Source organism: Pinus tabuliformis, chromosome J (genome assembly GCF_031772625.1).
Source record: "Pinus tabuliformis cultivar Carrire ecotype Pingquan chromosome J, CPIR1, whole genome shotgun sequence".
NCBI lineage: Eukaryota > Viridiplantae > Streptophyta > Pinopsida > Pinales > Pinaceae > Pinus > Pinus tabuliformis.
In genome coordinates this window covers 1,072,685,799-1,072,713,212 of record NC_142295.1, presented here as the reverse complement: position 1 = coordinate 1,072,713,212, position 27,414 = coordinate 1,072,685,799, and the positions used below count along the sequence as shown (strand labels likewise).

General features: G+C 34.8%; 1 pseudogene; it reads left to right on the top strand.

Annotated features, from left to right (window-relative positions):
- Positions 1-733: 733 nt before the first annotated feature.
- LOC149230660 (flavonol synthase/flavanone 3-hydroxylase pseudogene) lies at positions 734-27,409 on the top strand (annotated as a pseudogene).
- The last annotated feature ends 5 nt before the right edge of the window (positions 27,410-27,414 follow it).

Below are 27,414 nucleotides of genomic sequence, written 5' to 3'. Positions count from 1 at the left end.
CAGGAAACTGCTAAAACTGAAGCTGCAACTGCAGAAGTAAAGATTGACCTGCGCAGCCTAGAATATCTCCTCATTTGATCTGTGCTGTAGGTTCATCTGAACCTCCTCTGGAAGCCGAAACTTTTGGTGGTGGAATGAAGTCAATCCGACTGTCGGTTTGTGAGATATGGTCTGCCCTAGTTTGATAATGAAGCCGCTAATGCTGATGCTACTGATCTAGGGTTTGCTACTGCTGATATGAATCAGATTTATTGTACTATTTCTCTCTGCTTAATTATTGAAGATAAAAGAAGATTTGATCAAAGGGTTTCCCCACACATTGTGGGGTTTGTCCCTGGCTAGCCGCCACATCTTGTGTCTCTTGTCTTGGCTTGTTTTCTATCGATCGTTTAATGTTCTATCTGCACTTTACTTTATGTACATGTGATTGCTAATCGGTGGAATATAATAAGAAAAAGAAGTAAACTGTTATAAGCATAGAACATACCATAATTTAACACAAGGGAATGACCAACCTCCACACCTTGACAAGGGAGAGAGGCATGGTAATAAACCAGGGGAATCCTGCTCGAAACCCACTTCCACTAGCCACCTGTGGGCACAGGGATACCTTAGCATGTCGCAGGCCACGCAGGGTAGTGGAGTAAGGTTAGTGCAGTTGTGTCACCTTGACGTGAATGAAATAGTGAAGCTAACATTGTTGGAATGTATACAAGGCCCAAATCAATAGGGCATGGCTCCAACAAAACATGGATGTGGCAGTGGCAGCAAGAGCCCGAACCCCTGGACAACCAAACGACCAAGCAGGATGGAAGGCCGCAGGGATCACAAGCCCGCCAACCAATTCATAGCTGAGGCAACTACGACATACAAGGAGGAAACATATGAGGGTATCCGAAAGTTGATCGAAAATTGGGAAGACCAGGTAAAACATGAAATGGAACTGAATCATGAAATAGAAGTCTGGAGAACAATGGTGCCTGACTTGGGGACCACAAGAGGGCGAATTACACAATTCAAGCACACCCTATACCTGTATTTTTTGATGAAAAGTCTGCTTGGCAAATAATTGGAGCATTTTTTTTTTGGGATGGCAGTTACAATGCAGGGCCTTCCCAATTACAAAAAAGACATGGAGAAGATCTTATTTCAGCTGCACAAACAGGACATTAGGATGGACCATATTGACCAACACATCCCTTGCATTGTGGAGCTCTTCGGAATGCTAGAAGCAACTGCTGATGATCCTGCCCTAGTAGCCTCAGTCTCTGAGGAGTAGAATGTCAAGAAAGATTAGTCTTCCTATGCTTAGTTTTTGTTTATGCGGATAGCATTTAAATTTCCAGTTGTTTATGTCAGTTGTCATAGTTATACAGTATGTGGTCATGAGACTGAAACTTACCTAGCCTTGCTAGAAAGACTGAAGAAGTTTTGTTTTTGGATGGCGTATAATGCTGACTGATGGCCAACAGACTCGGTTTCCCCTCGGGGAAATTTTAGGCTATCGGGTAAAACTATGTGGTGTAAATTTTCCCTATATATATAATAGAAAATGGATGGTCCTGCCAAACATTACAAAAAAAGTAAAAATTATTATTATTATTTTCTGATCTAATATTTTATTTTACTAAAAATACATCTCTCCCATGTTAAGACGACATTTAAATATTTACACTTATTTACAACTTCTACAACATCTCCCTTATATTTTATAATTTTTTTCTTTCTTAATTACAAACAATGTTATATTTTACTTAGTAGTGAAGTGAATATTAACAAATTTTAATATTTATGTTTTAACCTTATTTTGTTTTAGCATTATTTTTAATGACATGAACTATAAGGAAAAAAATATTAATTTTATTTTGAGATAGAATTAATAATTATTGTTTAAATATTTAAAATTATTATTAATTGATTTTCAAATATTGTTCTAAAAAAGAAAAACTTTATATTCATATAAATATGGATATACATGTTGTGATTATCAAAATTAAGTCACTCCAAAACACAATTAAAAAACCATTCTAATTATGACATTATGTTTTCCATTTTCATTAACAAAACAAAAACATTCCCACCATTCATAAGCAATATCTCCTTCTTAAGAAGTTTTCTTCAAAAACATTTTATAAGAATTTTCACATTAAAGAGACACTAAAGATGATGAGTTGCAAATAATCATAATTAGAAATAGAATTTCATCGTTTCCATCTTATATCCATTCCAATATCCACCAACATAGATTCATTTTAAGTACGGATCTAACATGAGTCGAAATGGATCAAATTTCCTCACTTGCAAACTTTTTTAGAGAGCAAAATACAATGTGTAATTTTTCATTGTTTAAATTGTATTCTTGAATGCTATATAGAGTTTATATAGGACCAAATAAATGTTTTAACCATAAAAACATATTTTTTTCATCATATATACCTATTTTTTTAACAATGATATATAATATATACATAAGTAACATTAAAATATTTTACATAACATGTACATCTAAACATTTTATTATCCCAAATTAAAATGGTTTTTTTTATTATTAATATATTTTTAAGTATATGTCAATATTAATTCATATTAAAATATTTTATTGATAACCCACGTTGAATATTTTTTTATATACAACATTAAAATATTTTATTTTAACTATTTTTTAAGTTTATATCTACATAAAGGGGCACCTTTCAACTCATGGACGGATGAATGGACAAACTTACACATCCCCTCATACTTGGTTGTAGAATGAGCCTCTCCGCTCAATAAAAGCTAAAAGAATTGCAATTCCAACATTTCATTTAATAATTGATGTATTGTTTGGTTGAGCTCTTTATAGATATGCTTGAAAGAGTAGCATTAAAAAAAATATTTTGAATTTCATGAAAGAGGAGTAACACAAATATTATCCACCACAAAATTTTGCATACCTGATTTATCCTCAATTTAGAGTCACCTATGAATTGTAATTTGGATACCCACTAACTAGAAAAATGAAAATGGAACTCAAATTTTGTATCTAAACCTCTTTCTATAACATTTGAAATATAAGAATAATGACGAATCATCAAAAATACACTTACACTGCATTTGAATGGAACACCTTAACTAGCCCCACAAAATATCAAGCTTAACTAAAACACAATCCAAATTCAAGTATCTTATTTTTTTTCCCTTACATAATTTCACTATGGATTTCACTATGAAACTAGGTAATACCTCTAGTAAAATAATTTTATCAAAATAATATATGAATAATGAACCTACCAAATGTTAAAAATCTAAATACCATGAATAATGAACGTACCAAATGTTAAAAATCTAAATACCATAAAATATCCCTATATCCTTCAAGAAAAAAAAAACATGAGCCACCAAACCATTAATTTCGAAATCTATATTAGTTATAAATTATATATATAATTTTTGTTTACCCATGTCATTAAATTGTTGATTATTTCTTTGTAAATATTAATTAATATTTTAAACTTATTGTGAATATTGATAAGTTGTGTAATTTGTTTAATATTTTCTTACTAGCACCTTACTCACCGGGTTAGTTACTGAAAAGATAAAAAAAAATTGCATCATCTAAACTTTAGCTTATTTGTATTAGGGGAGAGATGTCTAATGTTGTGCAGGGACCAATAATTGATATAGTACTGGTCCCACCAAACCACCAAAAATTGAGAGATATGCAACCAATATTTAAACAAAAATACGTAACATTAAGTGGAAATATGTTTTAAATTATGTCCAAAATTTCCCAAAACATTGACTGGGCCCACAACTATCCTTAAATAGTATCTTAATACTTAACAGTACAAATCATATTGACCCAACTAGAAAATAGATAAAACCATAAATCCTTCCAAAATGGTGTATTCTAGAAATACAAAGTAGCAATCACTTGAACCCCCACTCATCAGAACTGGAGCTATGTAGCCCAAAATAAATATCCATACCTGCACATAATAAAAGTGAATGTATGTTAGCCATAACTGCTATGTTGTTCAACATTTAAACCTATTGTGTTCAATAAATGACACCCAACCTAATAACATTTAAACCCACTGTGTTCAATAAATGATACCCAACCCAATAACTCCGATAAATGACACCAAACCCATTCTATTTTTCATTAAAACATATCAAAGCACATGGATCAACAAATAACAAATTCTCATCCATTGGATGACATCCAATTAAATCCAGATCACACATTCAAAATGAAGCCATTGCTATCCATGTCCATCCTTACCACCAATTAAATTCAAGTGCAAAAAATTGTAAAAGAAGGTCAACGACTACTAAAGTTGCATGTTATGCATTCAAACTATTCACCAACCTTGGAGACAAACCATCACAAAACATTTGACATTATATTCAAGTTAGTTATTTCAATTACATCACATCTTTCTTATAGTTCTATTTTCATTTCTCATAGTTTTTATTTCAGTTCTTACAGTTACATTTTCATGAACATATATATATATATATATATATATATATATATATATATATATATATATATATATATATACACCAAACCCATTCTATTTGTCATTAAAACAGATCAAAGCACATGGATCAACAAATAAAAAATTCTCAGCCATTGGATGACATCCAATTAAATCCAGATCACACATTCAAAATGAAGCCATTGCAATCCATGTCCATCCTTACCACCAATTAAATTCAAGTGCAAAAAATTGTAAAAGAAGGTCAACGACTACTAAAGTTGCATGTTATGCATTCAAACTATTCACCAACCTTGGAGACAAACCATCACAAAACATTTGACATTATATTCAAGTTAGTTATTTCAATTACAACACATATTTCTTATAGTTCTATTTTCATTTCTCATAGTTTTTATTTCAGTTCTTACAGTTACATTTTCATGAACATATATATATATATATATATATATATATATATATATATTTCTATATTCTGAATCATTTTAAAGTTGATTGGAAAATATGAAACAACCATAATGAAGAGTATTGGATAGTATGGCTAGCAACAGATGAAAAAGAACAGAACAACTCTGCCTGAGCAACAATAATCTTAGTGGAAAATATGACACAACCTAAATCTTGCTTAAAATAACTTTACTAATAGCATACCTCAAGTCATAACAAAATTGAGACAGTTGACCACCTTAACTAAATTAATTCAAAAAACAATAACTACCAGTAATTCAAATGTTCCAAAGCTTTCTAATTCAGTTTAGCAGCGAACACTGGCCCATGCCACAAGTTGTTGAATCAAAAGATCAAAGAAAAGACTATCTTTAAGTAACATAATTAATAAAATGGGTTAGATTGTATTTCACACTGGATGTTTTTATAATAAATTGAGACATTAATCTTGTGTTGAATATTTGAATGAAATGTTATGTCTTCCTCATAAAATTCTGAAGTATTACAATTAGATTGAACTTGGTCAATTAATGTGCTCATCATTCCCTTCAATATGTTCTCAGGTTGGTTATGGTAACTCAGACCATTACTATTGGCAGAGGCTAGAATATATGAAAACACCAAGACAAGCCTACAATATTGACACTAGCAATCCTAGATCAAATCTTGCAGGAGAAACTTCTACTACAATGGAAGTTTCTTCAATAGTCTTTAGACAATCTAATCTTGATTACTCTAATGAACTTTTGAGCCATGCAAAATAGGTAATTTTCTCTTATCCATAGAATTTAGTATTGATGCCATTATTCCCATATTCAATAACTATACTATGTATTGCTTTAATCTAATTTGATATCTTGATATTCAAATGGCTGGGAGAATTTTGCATCTTTTTGAGTTTCTTGACAAGTACTAAGGAAAGTATGACAAAAGTATTACAATAGTGAGAGAATATTATGGGTCAATTATTGGATATGATGTAAGTTCTTTTCAACTTGAAAACAACATAATGAAAACATCATTCCCTTCATCATGTTCTCAGGTTGGTTATGGTAACTCAGACCATTACTATTGGCAGAGGCTAGAATATATGAAAACACCAAGACAAGCCTACAATATTGACACTAGCAATCTTGAATCAAATCTTGCAGGAGAAAATTCTATGCTAAGTCAGTTAGCCATCCCTCACACAAAATATTTTATATAGATAGGAAGACACGAAAGTTACTCCCTTGACTCTAAGCAACTAAGGTATCTAACGAATGTATTTTCCTCATGTATCTCCGCACTCCTTCAATATTTGTCTTTGAACAACCAAGCTTTGCAAGCCATTTCTTAGTCAATCGAAAATGATATATCCCCATCACATATTTGCAATAATCCACAATACCCATAGGATCTCTATCATCCACTTATGCACTAAAATCATACTCATTAGAAGAAGCACTCCGACCTCTCACTCTGACATCACACTATTGGTGTAGGCACTTGGTTGAAGTCTCTCGATGTTGCTCAATATTGGGAGAAGACCCAACTTCTCCTACCCAACCTACAAATTGACTCATACTGTCAATTTAAGATGCTCATGTAAGCATGTCCACTAGCTCCCTTTCTTGTTGATCATGATATAGGGTTGTCCCCTTCTCAAACTTATGTAACTGAGGATCTATCTCATACAACACAACTGTGAGTACCATTGAATGATATCCCACACTACTCTTCTTCACCATTGAAACTATCTAAGCTCCATGGTCTCTAATGATAAAAATTTTATCCTTCTCCAACAAAGGAAATGTTTGTGTTCTCCTCATAAAATCCAAGCCCAAAATCATCGCATAATCCTCCAATAGTATAACTCTCAAATACATCCTACCAAACCATGAGCCTACTCTCATCAATGCATCCTTGAGAATACCAAACATTGACCCCATCTTAGAGTTCATTACTTTGTAGGAAAACATTGTTCGCTTCAATATGTTCTCAGGTTGGTTATGGTAACTTAGACCATTACTGTTGGTAGAGGCTAGAATATATGAAAACACCAAGACAAGCCTACAATATTGATAGTAGAAATCCTGGATCAAATCTTGCAGGAGACACTTCTACTACAATGCAAGTTTCTTATTACTCTAATGAACTTTTGAGCCATGCAAAATAGGTAATTTTCTCTTATCCAAGAATTTAATATTGATGGCATTATTCCCATATCCAATAACTATACTCGGTATTGCTCTAATCTAATCTAATATCTTGATATTCGAATGGCTGGGAGAATTTTGCAACTTTTTGAGATTGTTGACAAGTACAAAGGAAAGTACGACGAAAGTAGTAAAATAGTGAGATAATATTATGGGCCAACTATTGGATATGATGTAAGTTCTTCTCAACTTGAAAGCAACATAAGGAAAACACTACTTGAACTACATGATTGACAATGTAGGTCCACTTTCTGAGATAGTGTGGACCATGAATGAATTCAATTGCGATAACAAACATGAGTCTAAACAAACTAATTCAAACAATAGTAACTACCAGATATTCTCATAGTACCAGAAGCAGGTGGAAACCGACAGTAGTTTTTTAAGTACAAATACAGTCATGGTATTTTAAGTTTAAAAAGAAGTTATCAAAACAACAATCACTGATAATTTTGAAGACATACAATAAAATGATTCTGTAGATTTGATTTTTCAAGGATACTAACATACATGTTGATAATTGCCTGTAATAAAGCAGAAGTATTTTTTCCTTGTATGAAAGCATAATTATCAAATATTCTTAACTAAATGCATGCAATAATTTTGTAGGTTGTTGCATCTATGGAAAGAGTTATTTATGTTGCTCATACAAGGAGAAGTGGCAGGAGAGTGACAAGGGGTGCCCAGTTGTGATGCCCATCGTCAAATGAGGACATGAGAGGTGATGTGAATGTCAACAATGCCCCAAGGAACGTTGTTGAGGATGACCATGAGACTGAAGCTAATGTTGTCACACCATCACCCAAAAAGCCACCATCAACAACAGTCCAAGGGGCAAGTTCAACTAAAAAGATCATCACTATAAGAGGATGGAAAAAAGAAGAAATGTTAGTTGTAATTGATGACATAGAGTTTAATGGATACTCAGTTCGAGCATCTGCAAAAAAACATGGTATTCCTCCATCATTAATACATTATTGGATAAATGGAATGACTCATACAAAACGTAGAGGGCCTCTTACAGTTATGACTGACGAGGAGGAGGCTGAGGTGGTTGAGTGGTGTAAAGAGATGGCCCAATTGGGACATGGGCTAGAGTTGATACAACTCAAATCCACAGTTGCTAAAATCTATTAAGCCAAACCAAAACCATTCAAAGATGGGCTTCTTGGTAAATCATGGTGGTTTGGGTTTCAAAAAAGGCATCCAGTCCTTATATTGCGTACAACTGATGGCCTTGACAAAGATAGAGCATTAAATTTGCGCCCTGCAATTTTGCAGAATTTCTATGACACTCTTTGTAGTGCTTACAATAAACATTCTTATGGAGCAGACCATATATGGAACTGTGATGAAGTAGGTTTATAGGTAGGGAGGAATTTTCGCATGCGCGTAATTGCCAAGAGAGGGAGCCGAAATGTGCCAAAGATTTTTCCTAAGAGCAGGGAGTGGATAACTATTTTATGTTGTCTCAATGCAATTGGTACTTCAATCCCAGGATTTTATCTATTCAAAGGTAAAAATCAACTGAAAAACTATATACATAACTATGAACCAGGTGCATGCATGGCTATACATCCCCATGCATGGATGATTAAAGAATTCTTTTTAAGTTGGTTTTTTCACTTTGCTGCATCAGTACCAGGTGGCATCTCACCTAATAACCTATTGATATTATATGGCCATGGGAGCCACATGGTTTTACAAACAATTGAGGAAGCAAACAATTTAGGCATCGACCTGTTGACATTGCCTGCTCATACCACTCACAGATTACAACCCCTTGATGTTAGTGTGTTTGGCCCTTTCAAGAACTGTTTTAGCTTAGAGTATGCTGCACAGATGACAAAGAACCCAAGGGTTGAGGTGAAAAGGTTCGAGCTAGAAGAGATTGCAAGTAAAGCTTTTAAAAGGGCTTTGACAGCATCAAATATGAAGGTGTGGATTTAGGAGTACAGGAATCTAGCCATTGAATTATGATGCTGTTATGCATGATACTGGTTGTAGCCAAGCATTTCATGTGGATGGTCAGGAAGAAGGGCATGTCCAAACATGTGTTGAAGTGAAAGAAGTAGATGAACAAGATGATGTGGTTGTAGATGGTAATATGATTTCCCTCTCTCAAGGACACTTATATGATGAAGATGATGAAACTGTATGTGAAACATAGTATAATCATGAACAAATTCGCAGTAACATGGAGATCGTTCTACCAACTCAAGAACATGAAACTTTTGCTGTTGATATTATTAATGACATTATTTAACATGCAACTGACAATGACCAATTGACATTGCCAAGCCAAGTAACCCCACCGTCAAGGCTGGCAGAAGCCATTATTAATATGAATGAACATAGTGTCTCAACAACCAATGAACAAAGAATGAACATGCCCTCACAACCAGCAGAATTGAACAATGAAATTGTTCATTTTTTTGTGGACAATAGATCAATGGAAGAAGATGAAGCACCTAATGAGGCATCAAATGAAGATAACAATAAAGTTCAATCATTTGTCTCAAAAATAGAAAGGGAAGTACCAAGAAATGACATGCAGGTGGGAGGGGTGGAGAAGATACTTGGTCGGTTCCTAAAGCTACCAGTAGAGAGAGTATCAATGAAAAAAAGCAAGGTACATTGGGTAGTCGTCGTTTGGGTCGAAGTTCATAGTTACTCACCTCAGAAGACTATATAAAATTGTTAGTTGAGTTTGAAAAAAAAGAAATTTGAAATGCAGGAATTCAAACAAAAAAAGAAGGATCTAGCCAAGGAGAAGAAGGCAGCAAGGATTGTTGCAGCACAACATCGAGCAGATGAAAGGCTTGAGAGAGATAAAGTAAGGAAAGATAAGGACCAACAAAAACAAATGGAAAGATAGGAAAAGGAATCAAGAACAGCATAACAAATGCTTGAAAATGAACCAGGGATGATCAATATGGTTTACAATGATGCAAGCATAGCTGATGAAACCAGGATTATTTCAAACACATTGGACAATATTTCAGATAATACACCATTATTCCAAGACCTCATAAACATTCAAGTGCCTCACTATCAAAATGAGGGTTTACCCACTTGGCTTATTCCTACTAGAGGAGGTGTCAATTCTATGTATGCTCATCACACACCTCCACTTAATGTAGGGGTTAGCAGTGCAAATGTGAGGTATGGGTACTCAATTCCTCCATGGTTGGAAGGTGCAAATTGGACTCAATCATATGGAAGCAATCAACCATTTCCTAATCAACCCTTTTTAGGTAGGACAACCTACCTGGCTCAAGCAGGTAACTCAGGGAGTTTTGGCACTCAAGATTCTCAAGGCCATAAAGAATAGGGGTGTCATATGTTTTTGGTTGTAACCACATTATGATGTGGATTTTGGATGGATTGTATCTTTTTCATTTCATAGAAATATTTTGGCTTACAACCTAGGTTGTTTTATTTCATACTGTTTGAGCTATTGTAACCAAAATCCATTTTAGAAGGAACATCTATAGTCTATTATAATGTAGAAATCTTACCTTAGAATGCAAATGGGATTTTTTGTTATGCCTCTACACACCAAATGATTTACAATACATTTATAACTGAGTTGTAAATATGATGACAAACGAGTGAATAATGAAATCTTGAACAAATTGCTTATTTTAATATGAAAATTCCATAAAACAGTGAACAACAAAAGTACATAGCTATTAGTTTCATATTCAGAAAGAACCTAACATTCCATACATCAACAAATATGTCAAAGAACCTAAAATTCCATACATCAACAAATATGGAGACAGAGAAATAAAGAAGCTCCTCAAGATGGCAAGTTACAAAAGGACAACTTACTTCCAATTAAAACATAATACAAATGGGTAACGCACTCTCGGCATTGAATTTCCCTTATAACCCAATTTACTTCGAATCCAAACACACTGCAAAGTTTCTCTTACAAATCAATTTACCTCCAATTCTGCCAATTATGGACATTGAATGACTCTTATAAATGAATATACAATGCAAATGGGCTGGTAGACCATCCCACTATGAGCATTAGTTTACCTTTATAAATCAATGCACTTCCAATTAAAACACAATACAAATGGGAAATGCACTATGGGCATTGAATTTCCCTTATAAACCAATTTACTTAAATCCAAACACAATGTAAAGTTGCTCTTATAAATCAATTTACCTCCAACTGAAACACAACCAATTGGGTTGTCAACTATGGACATTGAATTACTCCCATAAATGAATATAATATACATCAAATGAAATGCAAATCACTTGACTTGATGGCAAACGAATTCCCATATTCATAACTTTACTTTTACGCAAATGTAGAACAGAAATATTTGTCGAAGTTGACAATAATTTTTCCATATTCATTGCTTCAACATAATGCAATAACACATAAATTGCAGTCCTTCTAGTGGCCACTGCGTATGTTACCAAATTTTGGGACAAATTAAAATCCCTTAGAGTTAATGACTACAATAATCATGGAGAATTTTTTTTTTTACAAAGATGAATCCGCTCTAACAAGCTCAAAAAACTTGTAATGTCTTTAAAAGAAGCATTGAAATGGCAGAAGTTCTATAATATGAGAGAAATGGTTATACTAACTTGTGGATTTTTCTCCTTTTATAAACTGCAGCACTTGAAATTCATTAATATATAAAAGTTTCATATTCACAAAGAACCTAGCATTCCATACATCAACAAATATGTCAAAGAACCTAACATTCCATACATCAAAAAATATAGAGACAGAGCAATAAATAAGCTCCTCAAGATGGCAAGTTACAAATGGACAACTTAGATCCATCTGATATAAACTCAATAAGCCAACAGACTAAATATGACGAGAACCAAAATCATTTTCAAAATGACATAAAATCCATATTTCTCCACAAACGAGATGCCATAAAGGAATGAAACAACAATACACAAGTACGTTCGTTCCAACCCAAACATATTTTAACTATACATTCATTCCAACCCAAACATTAAGTGCAATTACATCTTTTAACTGTAAGTGTTATAGAAGAATGAATCGAAAAATGAATTTCACAGATTAATGCAGTCACTGCATTTAAAGTATATGTCTAAGAAGTTCAAATGTGAAATCTCTACATATTATCACAAACTCTATTCCAAACAATACATAAATGAATTAAAACACAATGCAAATGGGCTAGTCTACCCACTATGAGCATCAAAATACCTTTATAAATCAATGTACTTCCAATTTAAACATAATACAAATGGGTAATGCACTCGTGGCATTGAATTTCCCTTATAACCCTATTTACCTCAAATCCAAACACAATGCAAATTTTCTCTTACAAATCAATTTACCTCCAATTCTACCAACTATGGACATTGAATGACTCTTATAAATGAATATACAATAGAAAAGGGCTGGTAGACCTGCCCACTATGAGCATTAGATTACCTTTATAAATCAAGGAACTTCCAATTAAAACACAATACGAATGGGCAATGCACTTTGGGCATTGAATTTCCCTTATAAACCTATTTACTTGAATCCAAACACAATGCAAAGTTGCTCTTATAAATCAATTTACCTCCAATTGAAACACAATCAATTGGGTTGTCAACTATGGACATTGAACTACTCCTATAAATGAATATACTACACATCAAATGCAATGCAAGCACTTAACTTGATGGCAAAAGAATTCCCATATTCATAACTTTACTTTTACGCAAATGTAGAGCAGAAAGAGTTGTCCAAGTTGACAATGATTTTCCCATATTCATTGCTTTAACATAATGCAATAATACATAAATTGCATTCCTTCCACTGGCCACTGTGTATGTTACCAAATTTTGGAACAAATTAAAAGCTCTTAAAGAGTTAATGACTACAATGATCATGGAGAAAAAAATTGACAAAGAGGAATCCGCTCCAACAAGCTAAAAAAACTTGTAATGTAATTAAAAGAAGCATTGAACATTTTAGGAATAAGTTTAATAATATGAGAGAAATAGTTATACCAACTTATGGATTTTTCTCTTTTTATAAACTGTAGCACTTGAGATGATTTCAATCCCATAACATACCATAGGGTCAAGGCTACCCCTTGGATACCATAGAGAGTAAACGCCACCATATACAAATCCAATAACCCTTGTAACAGTTCAATCCAAATATCCAAAAAACAAGACAAAGATAATTTGTGCATCAAAATTCATTACAGAGCTAATCAAACCACAGAAAAAACAATTGCTCGCATATATTTGAAGGAAAAGAAGGTTTAAACAACATAAATCAGATGAACCACAAATCATTTCAATCCCAAAATAGACCATAGGGTCGAGGCTACCCCTTGGATATCATAGAAAGTAAACTCCACCATATACAAATTGGATAACCCTTATAACAGTTCAATACAAATATCCAGAAAACAACACAAAGATGATTTTCATGTCAAAATTCATTACATAGCTAATCAAACCACATAAAAAGCAATTTCCCACATAAGATTTGAAGGCAAAGAAGGTCTAAACAACAAAAATCAAATGAACCACAGAGCATTTTAATCCCAAAACAGACCATAGGGTCGAGGCTACCCCTTCACACCCTACTTAAATCGCATTACCTTTGAGTGGAGCTTCCAGCTATAGGTTCCTTCCCTAGACGGGGGTTTATTGCCCCAACTTACTAAATTGTAGCCTACCGGAGGAGCTTCCTAAGTGTATCAAACACCTTAGACTCAAAAAATAACCTGAGATTTAGTTGGTACATGGGCTAAACCTAGGGTCAAATTAAATCAAACACAACGCCCAAAAAATTAAGAAAACAACTCACCTTCAGGGGAGGGTAAGGGGAGGGTAATAGAGAAAGAAGAATTGACAGAAATCATAACAAGAATCAAAAGAAAATGCAGAAAACATGCAATAAGAGCTAATTTCCTAGAAAATTCAAGTGTTCAAAAACACAATAGTGCAACAAGAGCAAAAAGAACAAAAATCCTAACAACAGGTTTAGGTGTTGAAAAACATAGTGGCTTGTAGGATTTAGAATCCTACCAGATAGACACAGAAGCCACCACCGTGTCCAAACATCCCCCATACCTCGCCATACATTTTCTGCAACAACCACACAAATTACCTGCAACTAAAACTTGTAAAACATGAAAAAATTAGAAGTTGGCAAAAACATACAAACAAATTACACGAAATTCGAAAAAAACCCATGTACTTAGAAATTTACCTTCATGGACCTCGAACTGGTTAGAATTTTGCACTGGCTCCTTCTCGAACAACACTAGCTCCTTCCCAAACAATAGGCCGCAAGAATGAAATAATGACCAAGGTATTTGTAAATCCTCGATGGTGCAGAACGAACAACAACAACGACATTTGTAAACCACCAATGATGCAGAGTGTTTAACAACAGTAGCAATGTTAAAGCCCCCTCGAAACAGGTAAAGCAACAAAACCCTAAACCTTGAACGTGAAATGAACGTGTGAATACAGTAATGCCAGGCGCAATTAAACAACCACACCATAAACCTTAAACTGCTAACGAACCACTGCAAGAAACCTCGCCCGGTGAGCAACAGCAGACAAGGCAAACCAGTATTGGAGCGGTCCCAAGCCATCGTCAGCAGAGCGCGTTGCCCACACATCGGACCCGAACAAAACAGCATAGGGTAGAGAAGACATCACACAAAATAGACAGAATGAAACCCTAAACGTCGAGGTAGTTGAAAACTTAAATGCCCCCACCAACCACAACACATGGCAGGAGCTACTTGGCAGGTGTCGTACAAGGTTGGCAGGTGTCTCCACATCGGCAGTTGAGGTGGACGGGAGGGCGCACAAGTAATGGCATCCCTCCCCTAAAACTTTTTAATGTGGAAGGGAAACTATCTAGCTTATTTGTACTGAAAAACTCATTGTTCCAACATTACTCATGATCCACTTGTTGATGGAAAGGGCACGTTATTTCATGTGCATGATAAAAAGGTTCAGTTTTATTTGTACAGCAAGGCTAGTAGTATGTCATGCACACGTTTAACTAGTGGAGATGGGATTTCTACAATGGGATGATGCACATTAAATGGTAGAGATAGAAACATTGTGGTTTACCTTGAAAATGTGGTTCATATTTATACAATCAAATTTATTTAATGCAGAAATCGCTTTCCCAAAAGTTGAAAACAATGCAAATTTGTGTTATCAGTGTAAATTTGTGCAATCTGGTTATGAGTGTTTATGCAAGTTGAAGCGATGGAGTAGATTTCTCTAATAAAAAGATTAGTATTAAGTAGTAAAAAAAAAATTATTATTATTATTATACTTCATAGCAAGTAGATATTGTAAGATATATTGTTTTCAATTTTACATTGATTAAATATTTTTAAAATAAAATTAAACATCAGCAATAAAGTTCTATTATGAATTAAAAATAATTATTTTTAAATAATATGTAACGTTACGATGTAATAATGACAAAAAAAAATAATTTTCATTTAATGTAACTCATAAAGAATACTGTACAACCCCTTTACTTTTTATTTTAAAAGTAAATTAGCCATTTGTTTAATGAAAACCTAAAGAGGAACATGAAGCCATGTACAAAGGGATTTCATGACCTCGACTTAAGCCATGAACAAAACACTGGTTAGTCTTACCAACCGCAGTCAGTTTAACAACGTGCCATTTAGATTGATGACATCATTTTTATTTCATTTATTAATATTTAGCCATGCAAGATGGCCTCCGTACCGCTTCCATTACCAACGTAACTAATATATTTAAGGCTATTGAGTCATAAATATAATAGAAATAAGTACAAATACATTATTCAGCCATGAGCATATATTGCATAAAAAACCTCGAAATAAGTACAAATACATTATTTAGCAGTGAGCATATACTGCATAAAAAACCTCGAAATAAGTACAAATACATTATTTAGCCGTGAGCATAGTAGCATAAAAAAACCTCGCTAGACAACTGCAGTCCAGCCCTGGAATTTGACGTCCCACAGGACGTATTTTTGTTTGAAGAACGTATTTGATGGGAGCAGAAAAAAATTCCACGTCAAATCCGACATGTGATACACCCCTGCAAACTGTCAAAACGACGTCTGTTTTAATTGTTTAAACGTAAAAATTTAGAGTACCTTATTTCTTAGGAGTCTGGACACTGGGAGTATGGGAGTCTGGGACCACCGGACCAGCTGGCAGCAGTAGTACTGGTACACAACACGTTACGCAGTTTAAAATAAAAGCCTTTAAATGCATCACCATCCCACTGCGTACTACCTAGTACTTACCATTGATTATCCAACTACAATCCACCGCTCAAATTTAATCGGACGAGACTTGCAATTTGTAAATTGCAATCCACTGCAATCTGCTAGTGCTTATTCCTCCAATGGATCATAAATTGGTTTACGTCATTAGGGATATAGCTTAAAGAAACATTTAAATTCATTTTCTATTCATTTATTTCATGCTTGGTATGTGCCTAGGCAAGTCTGGTGAAGCTCAGGTTCCAGAGATTCAGAAATTCTTTTGCTAGTTTATATATATATATGCGCGACACAATACAACAATTGCGTGAGATATTTCCTCCTCATTATGAAGAAGTAGATGTGAAGGAAGGAATTTTAGGTATCGGAGGGTTCCCTGTTAAGGATTGCTAGCGATCTTGGATACCAATTACAGTGAGGAGTTCAGACGGGGATGTCAAGCTATAAACAAAAAACTAGCAAACAGGATAAGTACATTCTATTTTGTAAAAAGAATGCACGCCTTGACAGTTAATGTGATAAATTTAACATGTAGAATAGTTCCATCTAAACATAAGGCAGGCATATCATTTGTCCAGAAACAAATATTATAAAACCATTTTCTGGTAATCTTCTTTTTAAATTCCCTTACGTTGTAAAATATAAATTGTATTTGAGTACTCAAATACGAGTGCTCTATTTCCTGAACTTCATCAATCTTATCCCAAATATTAGTAAAATATAAATTGTATTTGAATACCCAAATACTAGTGCTCTGTTTCTTGAACTTCATCAATCTTATCCCAAATATTAGTAGTGTGTCACTGTGTTGTTTCTTAGTCTTGGTTATTGTGCGTCACATGTTGTTGTTGTTGATGTAAATGACATGTGTGGGCTCTACCCAGTGCCAACCATTTCCAATCTCCAAGTAGGCTGCCATTGCGCATTTAACTGACCAGTGACTACAATTCTTCAAACTCTGCTCGAATCTGAATGAATCAGAGAAATCATGTGTCAGCGACATTTTAATGGTAAAAACCTTTTTGGATAAAGCACCAAACCATTACAGATACGCGTTGACTACCAATTTACCAAATATGGTGATTTTTTTTGTCATATTACCTTGAAAAACTCCTTAAATATTAACGCCATGAAAACAAGTGCAAAATAGAAATTTTTCAAAGAAAAGGGTTTCAATTTGCGAGGATGCCTTCATCGTTGTGCCAAGTTTTTCAGAGGAATTCGTATTTTGATTCGTTTGAGTGCGTAGGTGTGGGGGATTGCATGTGCTTCACATCTGGAAGATGTATGGATATAGGCTATAGCCGTTAACAGTCTAAGCGAGGAGACATGGAGTTGGCTTCCAACGCCCACAACTATAGATAAATGTTATGGGTACCCACGTATTATGAATTTTAAACCCAACTCCGATATGAAAATCAGGTCACTGGTGAAGCCTAACTGGCCCTTTAACATTCATTTTGTTTTGATATATACCAGAGAAAAAAATTCCGTTATGGGTACCCATGTATTATGACCTTTAAAGTTCCCAACGGCTAAAACTAAGTTACATTAAGGTGAATTTGAAGTGCAGATTCCATCTCAACATTGAAATTAAGAATTACCTTCCCGAAGATGAATATAAATTTTTTGGTTTTTTAATAAATTTTACGGCGGGTTCTTATCCTCCTTGAACAATGAAGTAAGAGAAGAAAATTGAATTTAATCGTCGTGAAATTAATTAGGGATGAGTATTTAATGGAGTCAGACAAGAACACTGAATTTAATAACCGTGAAATTAAGTCAGTAATAGGGATAAATATAGATCTATAGTTTTGGCTTCAACCTCCTGCACCTCTAAACCAACTACTAAAATTTATGAATTAAGTCAAACAATGGTTTCAAAATTCTTTTTACCAATCACTGTTCACGTTTCAGATTTTTATTTAGAACGTCGAATTGCAGGCCTGCGCCGACTCCTGAGAACTATAAATTCACTCCATCCTCCGCTCATAATTCAGAGCAATCCATCCAAATCTTAATTCCGAGCAATCCGTCCAATCTCATAATGGCGTTTCCTTGTTCATAAGGTTTACCGTTGAATACTCCCAAGTTCACATGGCTCAACACGTCACAACAAACCCTGACGGCAGGTCTTCTATTTTCCCGGAATCCTCGATCACAGCCTGCAGGGATTCTCACATCGTCGCTCAGTTGATCTTTAACTATTTTATGTTTTTGAGTTCTTGGTTGCAATGAGATCAAAACAATATATGATAGTGTCAATCAATTAATAGATGTTAGAGGCTTTCAATATAAAGATTTGATAGATGTTTCTATAGAGGGAGCTTCAGCAATGATTGGACATGGAAATGGCTTTGTTTCATTTTTGAAAAAAAAAATCCAAACCTTATTACAGTTCATTATGTGGCTCATCGTGAGTCTTTAGCGGCAGCAGATGCTTCTAAGAAATTCCCTGAGTTATTATTTGTTGAAAAAATTGCAAACAAAGTGTATTCATGGGTTTAAAACTCTCCAAAGAGAAATAGCGAACTTAATGATTTGCTTAGAGTCATGCAAATTGATGTTCTTGATGTTCTACAAATACATTCAGTGAGATAGTTATCAGGGGGGAAGTTATTATAAGGCTTGTGAAGCTTATGCCAGCAATTTTAACTTTGTGGAAAAATGAAAAAAAAACTTCATCTTGGTATGATAAGACGAGAATATATTCTATCCAGTTTTGTTTACATATGCTTGTTGATGTGCTAGGGGAATTGAACAAGTTGAATGTGACTTTTCAAGAAGAAAATGTAGACATTACAACTATTGGGCTGGCTCTTGAAGTAACTATAAGCACATTATCTAGATGGTTTTTGAGAAAAGAGACATTTGCAGAAGGCACAACTTATCTTTCAAAGTTTTTAAATGATTCTCAAAATGGATACATTGATATTAAAGATGAAGGGAAAGTTGTATATATACATGAGTTATAATACATCTCTATCTCAACCATGGATATTGAATCCAACGAAGCAAGGAAACAATCTATGAAACCTTGTATTGAAGGTACACAAGAGAGTTGTCAGCAACTCACTGAAGGTTATATAGAGACTCTCATAGACTCTTTGAATGAAAGATTTCCAGACCTTCATCTTTTCAATGCAGTGAAATTGTTCAGCCTTTGTTATTATTCAGAAGAGCGTCGTAGTCATGAGAAAAATTCAAAGTGTTCGTTTTTATAGCATTTTCAACATTTGCAACATACCGTATCAAGTTATGTTAGATTTGTAGCTTTATTTGATGTTAAAGCTTGTAAAAGAGAGTTGCACCCTTTTGTTGATTCATTAAATCTAGCTTGTGAGGTGTTTTCTATGAAAGAAGCATGGAAAGTCTTTCGTAACACAAAACAATGGCACAAAACCTATCCTAATATGATGAAATTATGGCAAGCTGTCCTCACTATTTCTGCAAGTACAGTGGATTGTGAAAGGGGATTTTCTAAGCAAAATATCATCAAGGATATTAGAAAATCGAGGCTTGGGTTGGATACACTAGATGCCCTAATGAGAGTATCTTTGAATGGACCTGAATCATCTAATGTTGATTGGCATGCAGTATATGAGATATGGATAGATACAAAGTCAAGAAGGATTCTTGAGCTTTGAAAGTTCTTCTAGTTTATGTTTAATAAAGGATCTATGTATTGAGATATTCCTATTGATAAAAAAAGTTGTAGTTTCTCTAGAAAGTTTGACTTTTAATGAAGTATAATCACTGCATAACTTTTCTGTATTTTCTCTAGATGATTTATTTATAGTCCACGATTTAGCTATAATCTAACTAGATAATTTATTTATAGCCCATGGATTGTAAGTTTTTTGAAAAGATTTTACTGTTTAAATGGTCCCACCATAAATCTGAGCTATAAATCTGATAGACTACAAATATGCAATTTCAATCTAACAAGAATCATTATAAATAACAGTCATTATCAGCCTCCAATTTGATGACTTATTGTGTGTTGTGGAATAAATTTACAAAAATTGTTAAAATAGAGTTTTCCGTGACACTCACATATTTAGTTAAAACGTAAAACGAAGGGTAAAAAAAATACAAAAACGTCGTCAAATTTTAATTTGACAGGCAAAAAGAATTTGAAATTCCAGGCCTGTTGCAGTTAGTTTAACAACGTGCCATTCAGATTGATGACATCATTTTTATTCTATTTATTAACATTGGGCCATGCAAGTTGCCCCATCATTCTTTGCACCAATCCCATCACAAAAAGCGTAGAAGTGCACCAATATTTTCGGAATTGAATAATGGCACTAAGGGTCTAAGTCATTACACTTTTTAGGCAGAATTTGTTTTAACTATTTTAAATAGGTATATATTAAAAAATGAATTGTTCCTATACAGTAATGTGTGGTGAGGTAGTGGGTTTGTTGGGTGAAACTCACGAGGTCAAGGTTCAAATCATATTGAGTATATTTTTGTGCTATGGTGTGCAGTTCCTCACTAGCTGGAGTCTTGGTTCTGGCCAAAATCATAAGAAATTGTACTACTCCCCACTAGCTGGAGTCTCGGCTCTCTCCCTTAGACTCCCCACTAGGTGGAGTCTCGGCTCTCGCAGAAATCATAAGAAATTATACTACTCCCTCCCCACTAGTTGGAGTCTCCCAAAATCACAAGGAATTAGTATATCTGCTTATAGGTTGTTGAAAAAAATTAAAAAATGAATTGTTCTCTCTAAAACCAACTTTTCTGTGTAATAAGACAAATAGCATTAAAACGAAAGTTGCAAAGTACCAACCACTTTGTGAAAAATTAAAATTTAATAAATATAAAATTTAAATATAAAGTTAAATGATTGGAATGAAAAAAATGGCAACTAAATGACCTTGGTAAGGTCTCTAGAGTTAGACTAACCCTAGGTTCTGACTTGACATTTAATTTTTGACCATGTCTATTTATAACATTGCATCTTTGCTTACAGTGGTTATGATTACGTTACTTTGGGTTTAGTGACACATATGGCATGTTGGCTAACCCTACCTCCGAAGAATTTGTAACCACATATGTGTTGGACACTCTCACATTATTTGGGTGGGACCTCTTGCTTTCATGCCTATGAAAGAGACATCACCAAGACCACTTGACATAATAGAAAAAGATAGATGTAGAAATGAGCATCAAGGTGCTTTTGAATAATTATAAAGGATGTATATGTACAGAATAATCAGGTATATACAAGTCAGACATTTATGACCCATAGGCAGTCGGATTATTTGTTGCTTTCACTCCATGGTGTTCTTTTTTCCTCAGTTGGATCACTAGCCTACCAAAATCCAAACTATCAGTCATCATCTAGTCAACAGTTGCTATTGGTTCATGCCTCCACTGGCTCATCAAACCTTTCGATTGGGGAGCTCCCATTCTTCACCATTCTTATCCTTATATATGAATGATAGCATAGAAGGACATTTCAATTACAATTCTACACATACAGTGAGAAGGAGCATCAGAAGGGATAGAGCAAAAGGCGAGATGGTGGTCCGAGTGCAAGCCATTGCAGAGGGAGGATTAAAAGTTACCCTCCTAAATTTGTCAGGCCTGAGCATGAAAGGCCAGTTGCCTTCACTGATAAAAATGGAAATTTTTATATTAAATGAAATAAAACCCACTAGTCAGCACTACGAAAGAGAGTCTAAACCAGGAGAGCTTGGTTCTACAGAACGCTCTACATTGTTCATGCACATTACACATTAAATACAAAACATGGTTTTAGGGAAGTTAGAACAACATCCTAAGAAATGGAAACTAATTCCTATCCTAAGGTTACATGAACCAACTCAACCTATTCTAGGATATTCTCCATTATCTTCAACACTCCCCCTTAATGGAGAATGGGTTCACAAATATGCCTAACATCTCCCTAAACATTTGAAACTTAACTTTTCCAAGAGGCTTAGTGAAAATGTCTGCAATATTATCACATGTATTACAATATTCCAAATGGATTTCTTTTGATTTCACTTTCTCCCTAATAAAGTGGAATTGTGTATCAATATGTTTAGTGTTTTTCTGAAACACTGGATTATTATCAAGTTTGATTGAACTCTGATTCTCACATCTGATTATTGTTGCGTTTATCTATTCTTCCCCAACATCCTGGAGAAGTATCTGCAACCAAACTACCTCACATGTTGCTGCACACATGGCTTGATACTCTACTTCTACTCAGACTGTGTTCTGCTTCTTGCTGCTCCATGTGATCACCCCGGATCTAATGCTGAATGCATAACCTGTTATAGATATGCGAACATCTACATTTCCAGCCCAATTTGAATTTGCATATCCTACCAATATAATATCAGAGGAATCAATGTAAATAATACTATAATCTATAGTACCTTGTAGATACCTCAAAACACTTTTCGTTGCATTCCAATGGCCTAGACATAAATTAACTTAGCACACTCACTGCATAAGCCAAATCAGGTCTAGTGGTGGTTAGGGATATTAGACTTCTAACTAGATGTCTGTAAAGTGTTGCATCCACTGATTTTGAGCCATCCTCACACTGCAATTTGATGTTCTGCTGCAATGGTACCACTACAGGCTTACACTGATCCATCCTAAACTTTCTAACAGGACTTTGACATACTTTTCTTGGGAAATAAATGTTTGACCTGAATCTCTCCAGATCTCAAGACCTAAACAATATCTAAGTTCTCCAAGGTGTTTCATTTCAAACACCTGTGACATCTGTTGCTTGATTTCATCGATTAGATATGTAGCATTACTTGTAATGATCAAATCATCTACATACAACAAAATCAACACTACGCGCCCTTGTTCATCTTTCATGGTGTAAAGATTAGGGTCATTTTTACTTCTATTATAGCCATATTGCAGAAAAAAATGAATCAATCTTTTCATACCAAGACCTGGGAGCGTGTTTTAGTCCATAAAGTGGTTCAATCTATAGACTAAATGTTCTTTTCCTTTTTGGACAAACCCTTCCGGTTGCTCTAGATAAACCTCTTCTTTTAGTTTTCCATTCAAAAATGCAGACTTTACATCCAGTTGGTGCATCATCCAATGTTTCTTAGTAGCTAAAGCGATTAACATTATGATAGTGTTCAATTTAGCTACAGGGGCGAAGGTTTCTTCATAGTCTATCCCTTCTTTTTGTGAGTACCCCTTTGCTACCAACCTAGCTTTTAGTTTTTCTATAGTTCCATCTGCATTAATCTTTGGTTTATATAACCATTTATAACCTATGGTTTGTTTTCCTCTAGGAAGTTCAACCAATTCCCAAGTGTTATTTCTGATTATTGAATCATATTCATGTTCCATGGCTATTTTCCATTCACTACATTCATTTGCTTCTTTATAACTAGACGGTTCAACCACATTCATCATACTAGTTATAAAAGCATTTTCCCTATATCTTGCAGGCATTTGAGCTTTCCTACCTGATCTCCTGAGTGGTGGGGTGGCTTCAACCCTTATTTGATCATCATTTTCTTTTTCTTCCTGCTACTATTGCTGCTGCTACTGTTGTTGTTGTTGTTGTTGCTGTTGTTGTTGTTCATCCTCTGCCTTTGTCTGTTGTTGACCCTGATTGTTCTCTGCTTCTTCTTCCACCAAGTATGGAATGTCCCATTCCTCATTGTGCTCATCAGATTCTTCATGATCCTGCTCATGGAATTTGACATCTCTACTAACAAAAATCTTGTGAGTAGAGGGATTAAATAATTTGTAAGCTTTATACTGTGAACAATACCCTATAAAGGTACATCTGATGGCTTTTGAATCTAATTTTCTTCTATCTTCCTTTGGAATGTGGGAAAATGCTTTAGATCCAAATATTCTTAAGTGTTTTACTGCAGGCTTAAATCCATATAATGCTTCATAAGGAGTTTTAGACTCAAGACTCTTTGTAGGACTCCTATTTTTCAAATAAACTGCAATATTCACTGCTTTAGCCCAAAAACCATTTGAAATATTCTTACCTTTCAGCATACTTCTAGCACATTCCACCAGTGTTCTGTTCTTTCTTTCTGTTACTCCATTCTGCTGTGGAGTATGGGGTACTGTGAACTGCTGTAAAATTTCATGATATTTACTACCTGATAAGCTTATCCTTCTTGTGTTCTCCCCCTTGATCAGAACGAAGAATTTTTATCTGTTTCCCTGTTTGTCTTTCAATCATATTTTTAAACTTCTTAAGTATTCAAATTTATGGCTCTTCTTACTTAAGAAATAGACCCAAGAAAACTTCGTACAATCATCAATAAATAGTAGAAAAAATAGTGCACCTCCTAATGATTTTGTCTGCATGGGTCCACAAAGGTCTGTGTGCACTAATTCAAGTATATCCCTCTGTTTCTTTTCTACTCGAATAGGGAATTCTTCTCTATGCATTTTTCCTAATGTACAGGCATCACAATCATTATGTACTTGCTTTAGCATAGGAAGATCTCTTACCATTTCCTTCTTTTGTAGTAATAGCAAATCATTGTAGTTGATGTGGCCAAATCTTTGATGCCATAGCTCTTCTATAGTCAGGCTCGTTGTTGTCAATGCTTGAACTGGTGCAGGTATTACATCCAACTTGTATAGTCCTCCTGTTCAGATTCCTGTAGCAATTGTCTTCATGCCATCTTGCATATCTTTAATATAACAGTTAGATTGAAAGAATTCAACTTTCAGATCTTCATCTGTAATCATGGATACAGAAATCAAGTTCTTTGTTACACTAGGCACATACATTACATTATGAATTTATTTGATATTACCATTAGGTAGAATGATAGAAACTTTCCCACACCCTTTGATTTGATGACTTCTATCCTCACCTAGGTAATCTGTGCTCCTTCATTGATTTCTTTAAAATCTTCAAACCAATGCTTGTTCCCTGTCATGTGTGTTGACACTCCTGAATCTACATACCAAATGTCTGCATCAACATTCTCATCACGATATGCTATGAACAATCTGGAATTATGCACATGATTATCATTTGCAAGATAACCTTCATGTCTTTTCTACTTCTTCTATTCTTCATGATATTTCTTCTTCCTGCACTCCCTAGCAATATGACCCAGTTTTCCACAATAAAAACATTTAGTTTCAGAGTAGTTTCTATTCGAATGCATACCTTGGGTTTGATTCAATTTTTGTGTGAGTATGCTCCGTTTTTCTATTGTGGACTTCCTTTCCTTTTGAAGAAGTTTTTCTTCACCATCAATGTAAGATCGACACTCTGGGGCTTTAGAGTCGATCTTCTTTCTTCTTCCTGCATCAGTATTCCTATCAGCTCTTCAAATTTTGAGATCTTCTCTCTGGCATTTATCCCAGTGATGAAAATTTGGTAATCATCAGTGAAACCATTCATTGTAATGGTTACAAGATCTATATTGTCCACTGTATGACCAATGTCTGCCAATTTGTTCTTCAGATCCTTGATCCTTGCTACGAATGAAGCAATTGTTTCATTCTCCTCCATCTTCAGGGATAGGATCTTACTCTTGAGGAACATAAGACGATTTGAATTCCTGATCTCATATAAATCCTTCAGAATTCCCCAGATCTTGTTAGTTGTCTTACATTCTCTAATTTGTGGTATGATGCAGTCTTTCATTGACATCTTCAATAGCGTCCTTGCTTTACCTTCTTGCTAATCTGGGATCGATGTTGATCCAGCCACAGGCTTCGGCTCATCCCCATTTGCAATTGTCCAAGCACTCTGCACATCTAGCAGAGTTTGCATCTTGAATTTCCAATTTTCATAATTGGAACCATAGAGCTTGTTATGCTCATTCAAGCATGCTTCAAACATATTGTTATTCATCTTGGCGATTTAGAAGAAGAAAAAAATCGACAGGTAAAAAAAGATGTTAGATTTACCTCAGATCTGCGACAAAGATAGATCACTGATCTTCAATGTTGTTTTATCTCACAACACACTTGCTGATCATCATGGCTTCCTTCACAGCCTCTAGAGAAACTTATGTTGTCAGTCTTTGCAGCCTTCTCTCAGAGCCTTTTTGTTGCTTACACAATCGTCGCAGATGTACACCTAATATTTGAGACTATCACAGATATACACCTAATATCTAAGACATCGTCACAAATGTATGCCTAATATCTGAGACTGTCGCAGATATATGCCTAATATCTGAAACTGTCACAGACGTACACTGAAAATTTGCGATGGTCAAAAAATAAAATCCGCGGGAAGTGCTATTGTCGCGCTTATCCACTCAAAACCTACAATGATTTCGGTTTAGTCACACCCACTAGACAACGTACAGGTTCCTCAGCCCTGATGCTCTAATGCCGTGATAAAAATTGCAATGTTTGTATTAAATGAAATTAAACCCACTAGTCATATCTATGAAAGACAGTCTGAACTAGGAGAGTCTCACTTTGCAGAACACTCTACATTGTTCATTCACATTACACATTAAATAGAAAACATGGTTTTAGGGAAGTTAGAACAACATCCTAAGAAATAGAAACTAATTCATATCTTGAGGTTACGTGAACCAACTCAACCTATTCTAGGATATTCACCATTATCTTCAACATTCACTACATTTTCCGTTAATACTAACAACTATGGGCAGCCCGCTTGTGAAATCCCAATTATAGATTTATCCAATCTACACCATTCTGGCCATTTCCATGAGAAAACAGTGAAAGAAATTGCAAGTGCGTCGAGGGAATGGGGTCCTTTTCAGATTGTCAATCACAGAATTTCGAAAGAGTTGATACAACGACTGCAGAGCGTTGGGGAAGAGTTCTTTCGTCTTCCAAAAGAGGAAAAGGAGGCATATGCCAACAACCCTGCAGCTGGTAATTTGGAAGGCTACGGCACCAAGCTAGCTGCTAACCTTGATGGCAAGCTCGAGTGGTTAGATTACTATTTCCACAGGCTTTGGCCTCCTTCTCGCAGGGATTTCAACACGTGGCCCAAGCACCCACCATCTTACATGTAATAGTT